The sequence below is a fragment of the Solanum lycopersicum genome, chromosome 9 (assembly GCF_036512215.1).
Source record: "Solanum lycopersicum chromosome 9, SLM_r2.1".
In the NCBI taxonomy this organism is placed as follows: domain Eukaryota; kingdom Viridiplantae; phylum Streptophyta; class Magnoliopsida; order Solanales; family Solanaceae; genus Solanum; species Solanum lycopersicum.
Genome location: NC_090808.1, coordinates 52702722 through 52711823, shown reverse-complemented (window position 1 = coordinate 52711823; position 9102 = coordinate 52702722). Strand labels below are relative to the sequence as shown.

Below are 9102 nucleotides of genomic sequence, written 5' to 3'. Positions count from 1 at the left end.
CCTAACGGTGAATGTTACTATGAGGAGGATTCCTATGCAGTCAATGAACAAATGGCGGGTTTCCGACCAAGCGCCCAAGGCTCAAATCAGGATAATTGGCGCCAAGGTCAAGGGAACCAAGGTCGGAACTATGGTAACTACAATCGTGAGGGTCATTATGTCCGAGATGGTAACTATAACCGCGACAACAACTTCAACAGGAGTAACTATGGTAATAGAAACGACATGAGTGGACCCTATGTTCCTCCTCAAAATCGTGAAGTTACTCCTAGGGATGGTGGAGATAGTATGGCTTGAGTTGAGGATATGTTGCACAAAATGATGAGGAGGTTCGATGCTAGTGATGAGCAAAATAAAGAGTTGAGGAATGATGTAGCGGGTATTGGGCAAAAAGTTGATACCCATGGAATATCAATTAAGCCACTTGAGTTACAATTGGCCCAACTATCTGCAACTGTGAACACACGGCAACCGGGCACTCTTCCTAGAAACACTGTCCAAAATCCAAAAAATGATGGACATTGTATGGCAATTATTACTAGCAGTGGCAAGCAAACCATTGATCCACCTATGCCATTTGATGAGAATAAGGTGACAACAGAATCTGATAAAGTGGTAGAAGTTGATGCTGAATTAGAGGATAACACTGCAAAAGATGCTGAAGTGCCTAACAAGGTAACTCCTATGCCTAGGCCACCACCCCCATTTCCTCAGAGATTAGTGAAAAAGACCGAGGATGGTAAATACCGGCGTTTTATAACAATGTTGAAGCAACTCTCTATCAATGTCCCTTTGGTAGAAGCTTTGGAACAAATGCCCGGTTACGCCAAATTTATGAAAGATCTGGTTACAAAGAAAAGATCGGTCACTTTTGAGGATGATGATAGGATGCAGCATTGTAGTGCTATTGCTACAAGATCTCTGGTCCAAAAGAAAGAATATCCGGGAGCATTTACTATTCCTTGTACAATCGGGCTGTTACATTTTGCGAAAGCATTATGTGATCTGGGGGCAAGCATAAATCTCATGCCCCTCTCTATTTACAAGAAGTTGGGTTTGGGTGACCCAAAATCCACGATGATGCGGCTACTGATGGCTGATCGAATAGTAAAACGACCTATAGGAATACTCCACGATGTGCTAGTAAAAGTGGAGTCATTCATCTTTCAAGCCGATTTTGTTATTCTTGATTGTGAAGTTGATTTTGAAGTTCCTATTATCCTTGGGAGGCCATTCCTAGCTACGGGAAGAGCCTTAGTAGACATGGAAAAGGGGCAGATGAAATTTCGGTTGAACAGTGAGGAAGTGATCTTTAATATTTGTAGGTCCATGAAGCAGAGTGGTGAGCTCCAATCGGCATCTGCTATATCCTACAACATGGGTGAGACCTTTAAGACACAAATAGAAGAACGTCTAGGTGTCGAAGCATTAGCGGCAGTGATAATGAACTTTGATAGCGATTGCATTGAAGAGTATGAGTCATTAGTAGCGGCTCTTGACCAAGGTGATGTTCGGTTTAAACCGAAGAAATTTGAGCTTGATATGAAGAATTGCGAGTCCCCACCCGCTAAACCATCTATAGAGGAAGCTCCAAAAATTGAATTAAAAGCTCTCCCACCTCATCTTAGGTATGAATTCTTAGGAAATGGTGACACTTTGCCGGTAATCATTGCCTCAGACCTAGATGAACAACAGGTTCAGAGTTTGGTGAAGGTACTAAAAAGGTTCAAAAGAGCTATTGGGTGGACCATTGCGGACATTATTGGGATCCCTCCTGGTATTTTCTCTCACAAAATCAAACTCATGCCTAATTATAAGCCGAGTATTGAGCACCAGAGACGCTTGAATCCTCCTATGCAAGAGGTTGTGAAGAAGGAAATTATCAAGTGGTTGGATGCTGGAGTAATCTATCCAATCGCCGATAGTAGTTGGGTATGCCCGGTTTAGTGTGTACCTAAAAAAGGGGGAATGAATGTGGTCCCCAACGAAAAGAATGAACTTGTTCCGATGAGACCGGTTACTGGATGGAGGGTGTGCATGGATTACCGTAAACTGAACTCATGGACTGAAAAAGACAATTTTCCTATGCCCTTCATGGATCAGATGTTGGATAGACTTGCTGGAAAAGGGTGGTATTGTTTTCTTGATGGGTATTCGGGGTATAATCATATTTCTATCGCACAAGAAGATCAAGAGAAAACAACTTTCACTTGTCCATATGGAACTTTTGCGTTCAGAAGAATGCCGTTTGGGTTGTGCAATGCACCCGCAAACTTTCAGAGATGTATGATGTCAATATTTTCTGATATGGTGGAGGATACTATAGAGGTTTTTATGGATGATTTTTCTGTGGTTGGTGATTCATTTGAGTGATGCTTGAACAATTTATATGAGGTTCTTAAGAGATGTGAAGACTGCAATCTAGTACTAAACTGGGAAAAGTGTCATTTCATGGTGAAAAAGGGTATTGTGTTGGGTCATCTCATTTCAGAAAAGGGTATAGAGGTTGATCGAGCTAAAGTTGAGGTAATAGGGAGACTTCCCCCGCCGATCTCTGTGAAAGGTGTGAGAAGCTTTCTTGGGCATGCAGGTTTTTATCGGAGATTCATCAAAGACTTCTCAAAGATTGCGCACCCATTGTGCAAATTACTGGAGAAAGAATGTAAATTTTGTTTTGATGAGTCCTGTCTTAAAGCATTCAGTGAGCTAAAAGAGAAGTTAGTGTCTGCACCTATCATTATTTCTCCGGATTGGAACAGTCCATTTGAGGTAATGTGCGATGCTAGTGGGGTTGCTCTTGGTGTAGTATTGGGACATAGAAGAAACAAAATCCTTCACCCTATTTACTATGCTAGTAAAGCCCTAAATGTAGCCCAGAAGAACTACACAGTGACTGAGCAAGAACTCCTCGCAGTAGTCTTTGCTTTTGAAAAATTTTGCTCCTATTTGCTACGTACTAGAGTCATAGTGCATACTGACCATTCAGCACTGAGATATTTGATGGCATAAAAAGAATGCGAAACCAAGGCTGATTCGTTGGGTATTACTGCTGCAAGAATTTGACTTTGAAGTGTTGGATAGAAAAGGGACTGAAAATCAAGTTGCTGATCATTTGTCCCGTCTAGAGGATGAAGCTATGAGAGAGTTAGGGAATAAGACTGACATTGATGATACTTTCCCCGATGAACATGTATTGGCTGCTTCACAAGACTTGATTCCATGGTTCGCAGATTTTGCGAACTATCTTGCTAGTGATATTGTTCCATCAGACTTGTCCTTTCATCAAAGGAAAAAGTTCATGTAAGATGTGAAGAAGTTCTTTTGGGATGAACCATACTTGTATAGGAGTTGTGCCGACGGGCTTTTTCGGCGTTGTGTGCCCGAATGTGAAATGTTGATTGTATTTGAGGCATGCCATTCTTCACCTGTTTGCGGACATCACAGTGGTATCCGAACCGCTCACAAGATATTGCAATGTGGCTACTATTGGCCAACTCTTCATCAAGATGCTCATGGGTTTGCTAAATCATGTGACAAATGTCAACGAGATGGTGGTATTTCAAGAAAGCAAGAGCTCCCTCTAAACCTCATTCTTGTGATTGAGTTATTTGATGTGTGGGGTATTGACTTTATGGGCACTTTCGTGAGTTCTCATGGGATGAAGTACATTCTTGTAGCAGTTGATTATGTATCTAAATGGGTCGAAGCCATATCTCTCGCAAACAATGAAGGGAAGAGTGTCACTGCATTCTTGAAAAAGAATATATTCTCCCGTTTTGGCACTCCAAGGGCCTTTATTAGTGATGGGGGTTCCCACTTCTGCAACAGATTGTTCAAGGGGTTATTGGAGAAATACGGTGTTCGCCATAATGTGTCCACACCTTACCACCCTCAAACTGGTGGGAAAGTTGAGGTATCGAATCGGGAGATCAAACAAATATTGTCCAAAACAGTGAATGCTAGTAGAACAGATTGGTCAAGGAGGCTTGATGATGCTCTTTGGGCCTACCGGACAGCTTATAAGACTCCCATAGGTATGTCTCCATACAAACTTGTATATGGGAAAGCTTGTCATCTTCCGGTTGAGTTAGAGCATAAAGCCATTTGGGCTATGAAGAAGTTGAAATTGGATTGGAGCGAAGCTGCAGGGCAACGGTTAAATGGGTTGAATGAACTTGATGAATTTCGCTTAAAAGACTATGAAAGCTCAGCCCTATATAAAGAAAAGATGAAGAAGTATCATGACAACAAAATTGAAAAATGAGAGTTTATGGTCGGGGATTTAGTGCTTCTATTCAATTCCAGATTGCGCTTGTTTCCAGGAAAACTCAAGTCCAAATGGACTGGTCCTTACACGTTTACCCAACTATTCCCTCATGGAGCAGTCGAGTTGGAAACAAAGGAGGGTGTGTGGTTCAAGGTGAATGGACAGCGCATAAAAATCTATCTAGGGCATGCTGAATCGGCGAATGAAGTGATCGAGGCATACCATCTTGATGAAGTCTGAGTAATCAAGTGGCCCCAGTCGTGCCGCGACGTTAAATCTGGCGCTTGTTGGGAGGCAACCCAATACTTGTCGTCTTTTTAATAATTGTAGCATTTTTCTATAAATGGGTTTTAAATTTGCAGGCACATCACCAGGAAATTCTGCAGAAAACTACTCCGCAGTAGCCACTGACGGATACAACGACGGACCGTCGCGTGTGAAACGGACCATCGTATGCACCGTCACACCAGGTACGTATTTCTGTCATTTTTGAAACTAGGGCACACACGACGGACACCACTTCGGGGCGTCGCATGTGCGACGGACCGTCGTCGGGGTACCGTCGCGCGATTAATGAAATTAACCCGACCCGACCCGGCTGGACCCTTTTTCAAAATTTGACCGTTTATACTCCCCATCCCTCCATATTCCACCCCATTACTTCCACTTCCTCTCATCTCCCCTCTCTTTTCCACTTCCACACTTCCCCCACTGATCATTACTTCCACAATCTCCCCAACCTTATTACTATCAGTTACTTGTCGGTGCTGCTGTTTTTGCTATCTACCTTGCCACCTGAATCATTCCCCACTTGTGTTTTCTCAATTTCCAAGGTATGTGTCTCTAAATTTGTACTCATTTCTCTTGTATATTTGTTTATTAGTTATTATTTCGTTCCTACTCGTCTCTTGTTACCTTGTTAAGATTATGTCTTGACCTAGGCTCTAAATGTTTGAATTTGCCATGATAATAACCCCAGACATAGGTGATTTCACATTAATAGTTTCCTAGGTAGTTGGGATAGACACATAGAGGTCCACAACACTACAAGACCATATGTGTTCATTGGGGTTGCTTAGGATACCTACAGTTCTGTCTCTGATATTCAGAACGAGACCCCGATGACGGTCCGTCGTAGGGTCTGTCGCATAAGCCCTAGCACCCTCCCCAACGACGCCTGTGATGGACCGTTGTCTTCAGGACGGTCCGTCCTGCACGGTCGCCATGATGGTCAGAGACCCCTTTGAAAAGGGTCTCCAAAAATTTTCCAAGTGTCCAACGACGGCCACTTACGACGGACCGTCACACCCACGATGGTCCGTCCTGCACGACCGTCATGATAGTCAGAGACCCCAATGATAAGGGTCTCCAAAAATTTTCCAAGTGTCCAACGACGGACACTTACGACGGACCGTCACACCCACAACGATCCGTCCTGCACGACCGTCATGATGGTTAGAGACCCCTATGATATGGGCCTCCAAAAATTTTCCAAGTGTCCAACAACGTACACTTACGACGGACCGTCACACCCACGATGGTCCGTCCTGCACGACCGTCATGATAGTCAGAGAACCCTCTTCTGAGGTTCTCCCATCATTTTCTAAGTGTCCAACGACGGACCCTTACGACGGACCGTCATACCCACGATGGTCCGTCCTGCTTAACCGTCATGATGGTCAGCGACCCCTCCTTCAGGGTTCCTTATATATACATATACCAAGTATAACACGACGGACCTCATGACGGTCCGTCATAGTCATGACGAGTCGTCATAGGTCACGTCATGTGGTACAGTTTCAATATTACTAACACATTTTTTAAAGATTCATGTCATATGATCTTGCCTGATTTGATTGCCACTACTCATACTAACATTGCCCCTTTACAGGTACTATCGACTATGGCACCCAAGCAAGACCACACTTATGCACGCGGGCGATCTAAGTCTGCCGCCCCGTCTGCACGTTTGATCATCAGGTCTGATGATGAGCAGGACCCTGAATACAAGCCCCCAGGCACCTCCGCTCCTTCCCGTGCTACACGTGCCCCCAGAGCCACACCCAAGGCGGTGGCGTCCGGCGTAGTCACTGCCTCCCAGTCTGATGAGGAGCACACACTGACCGGCACACCCTCTGGGTCGCCCACAAACGAGGAAGGAGCGTCTGGCTCCTTGGGAGCATCCTGGTCCGAGGAAGCTTCAGGATCTGCTGAGGTTCCCGCACCCGCCACTACTGCAGCGTCGGCCTCGTCTGATGAGGCTGACAGTTCAGACTCCACGTCCGGCGCACCAGCCCCGGTCCCCACCCCAGCCTCTGACCAGCCAAACTTATGGTGCGTTGAAGGCCAGTTTCAGGTTTACTTCGACACGAAGTTCTTGACCGATAAAGGAGTAATGACTCGAACACTCACCCTGGAGCGGCGGGTACTTACAGGGAGTCTCCCCTCGATGCCGGAGATCCACAACATATTCACCAGGCATCGCCAAAAGTGGACAGCCCGTCCCTTGGGACGATACAGTGAGGAGATGGTCTGAGAGTTCTACGCGTCCTACATAGTGACTCTCCGATCATAGATCGACAGGCGGGCTGCTCCCGCGAAACAGGCCCCATTGGTGCAGGTTCTAGTCCGGGGCGTGTAGGTTGACATTTCCCTGTCCGCCATTCGCCGGTTCCTATACGGCGAGAGTGCAGATGCTACTTGGACCCCCATCACTGCCGAGTTTGACTACCGCTGGCAGGTAGTGAAGGATGGACAGTTCCTGCGAGAGCCTGCACTGAGGGAGACCACCAAGCGGTGGATGGCCCTACACTTATCAGTCGACGGAGAGGGTGCAGATTGGGTCACCGAGCCGAAGGGGGCCATCAAGAAGGCCAACCTCACGTTCGTTGCCAAGTTCTTGTGGCTTCTCGTGAGTCACTGCCTTTTCCCCACAGCTGCAGATAACATAGTCACCTGGGATCGAGCAGTGCTGATGGCAGCGATGATAGCCGGCTTCGAGGTGGACTATGCATGGCTTCTCCAGGCATTCATGCACGAGAGGGCATTCAAGGTCACCACCACCTACCCCTTTCCGTGCATGATCTTTGCCCTTTGCAGGTCTGCAGGTGTGCCCATATGGCACATAGATCAGTTGAGGACCCCGCCAGGTACTGTTGACGTCGACCTCATCAGAGACGAGGCCAATGAGTTGGCCCCACGTCGAGGGCCCCGTCCAGAGCTGCCACCACTATCTGATGACCTTGCGTATACGGTGGCCCAGGCTCGCACAGCTACACAAGCATCCACGGACACTACCCCGGTCAAGTCTATCCCGGGTAGCAGTACAACCCCTCTACCGACACCGGCCCCGCTTGTTCGAGTCCAAAAACTGGAGGCACAAATAGCCACTCTTCTGCATCATATCTAGCCGTGGATGCAGAAGTCTATTGCTGAGTCTGAGGCGCGTATGGTGAGGCAGATGCAGCGGAAGATTGCTGAGGTTAACCAGCGCCTCGATGCCTTTGAATGTAGAGTATTAGCTCGACCAGCCCCTCCGGTAGATGTGTCGACTCTCCAGGCTACATTCGCCAATCTTCGTGCAGACATCGACACGATCCTAGCGACAAGAGTGTCAGAGTCTGTCGAGCCTGCTGAGGATACTGTATTGGCGGCTCTGTTTTCTACTCCAGACGTTCCCCCATCTTCCCCGAGAGAGAGTGCCAAGAGGCGGAGGGGTCGATCAGAGGATGAGGCGCGAGCAAGAAAGAACGAGTGCCGAGAGATGGAGGCCGTGAGGAGATCCTCACTTGCTGAGGCGGAGGCACACCAGATCAGAGCATCACAGATAGCAGCTGGGGCGTCTAGCTCCCGCACTGTAGAGATAGCTGGAGGCACTACTGAGGGTGCAGTTGTTGCTGAGGACATCACTGAGGGTGTCCAGATTGCAGAGGATGTGGGTTCTGGGAAACCAGACCCACCAGCTTGTTGATCGACGGCGCTATGCGCCACAGGTTATATTCACCTACCCCTCTAATCTTTAGATTTTTTTATGCATTGGGGACAATTGCATGCTTTTTTGTTGGGGGTGGGGTAAATGGAAAGTGAGTGTTAGGGTGAAGTCTGAGTAGCCCAACTCACTATCCTCTTTTGGGGTTTTCTTGCCTGTGTTCTTTTTCCCCAAAAGACTGATTACTTTTTCTGTTTAACCGGCACGTTATATCTTTTGTACACAGTTTAACTCTGAAGCATGATGGCTGAAATGATATCCCGATAAAACTGGAAAAGGTTGCATGAAAAGGCGTAGTAACTGATAATTGTGTGGATCTAAACATGAAATAGAGTTACACCATTGCACTACCCTAAACCTTCAAGTCGAACTAGGTGTCTAATAATCTGGTATAGTGATGAGATGTCAAGTGAGTGTGAGGAAAGTTGAATAGTCCACTACTGAGACTGAGCTAGAACTTGCCAAGTTAGTCCTGCTAAAAGTAAGTTGTAACATACAATTAGGAAAGGATCATAGGCCCTTATTCAATATAGCCCATTTCTAGCCTAAATAAAAAAAACCAAATGAAAGTTATCCTTCGTTGATCCAAATAATTTGAGCTTAAAATTAGACCCTTCTTTTTCACCCCAATTGATCTTTTCTGGGAACAATATGTTGGCCTTGGTCCCTCCTTGGACATGTGCACCTCAGCTTATGCCAAAAGCATAAGTTGGGGGTGACTAATGTATAAACAACCTTCATTATGGCCCTGACCCGATTTTGGGTATTGTGTACCTTGACTCATGGCAAAGCCATGAGTTGAGGGTGGCTGTTTTGAGGAATGCTCTGGAAAGTGGGGTTGAAAGAA

The 9102-nt window shown here is 46.4% G+C and overlaps 1 pseudogene; it reads left to right on the top strand.

The window, feature by feature from the left end:
- Positions 1-306: 306 nt before the first annotated feature.
- On the top strand, positions 307-5156 carry LOC138338181 (uncharacterized; annotated as a pseudogene).
- The last annotated feature ends 3946 nt before the right edge of the window (positions 5157-9102 follow it).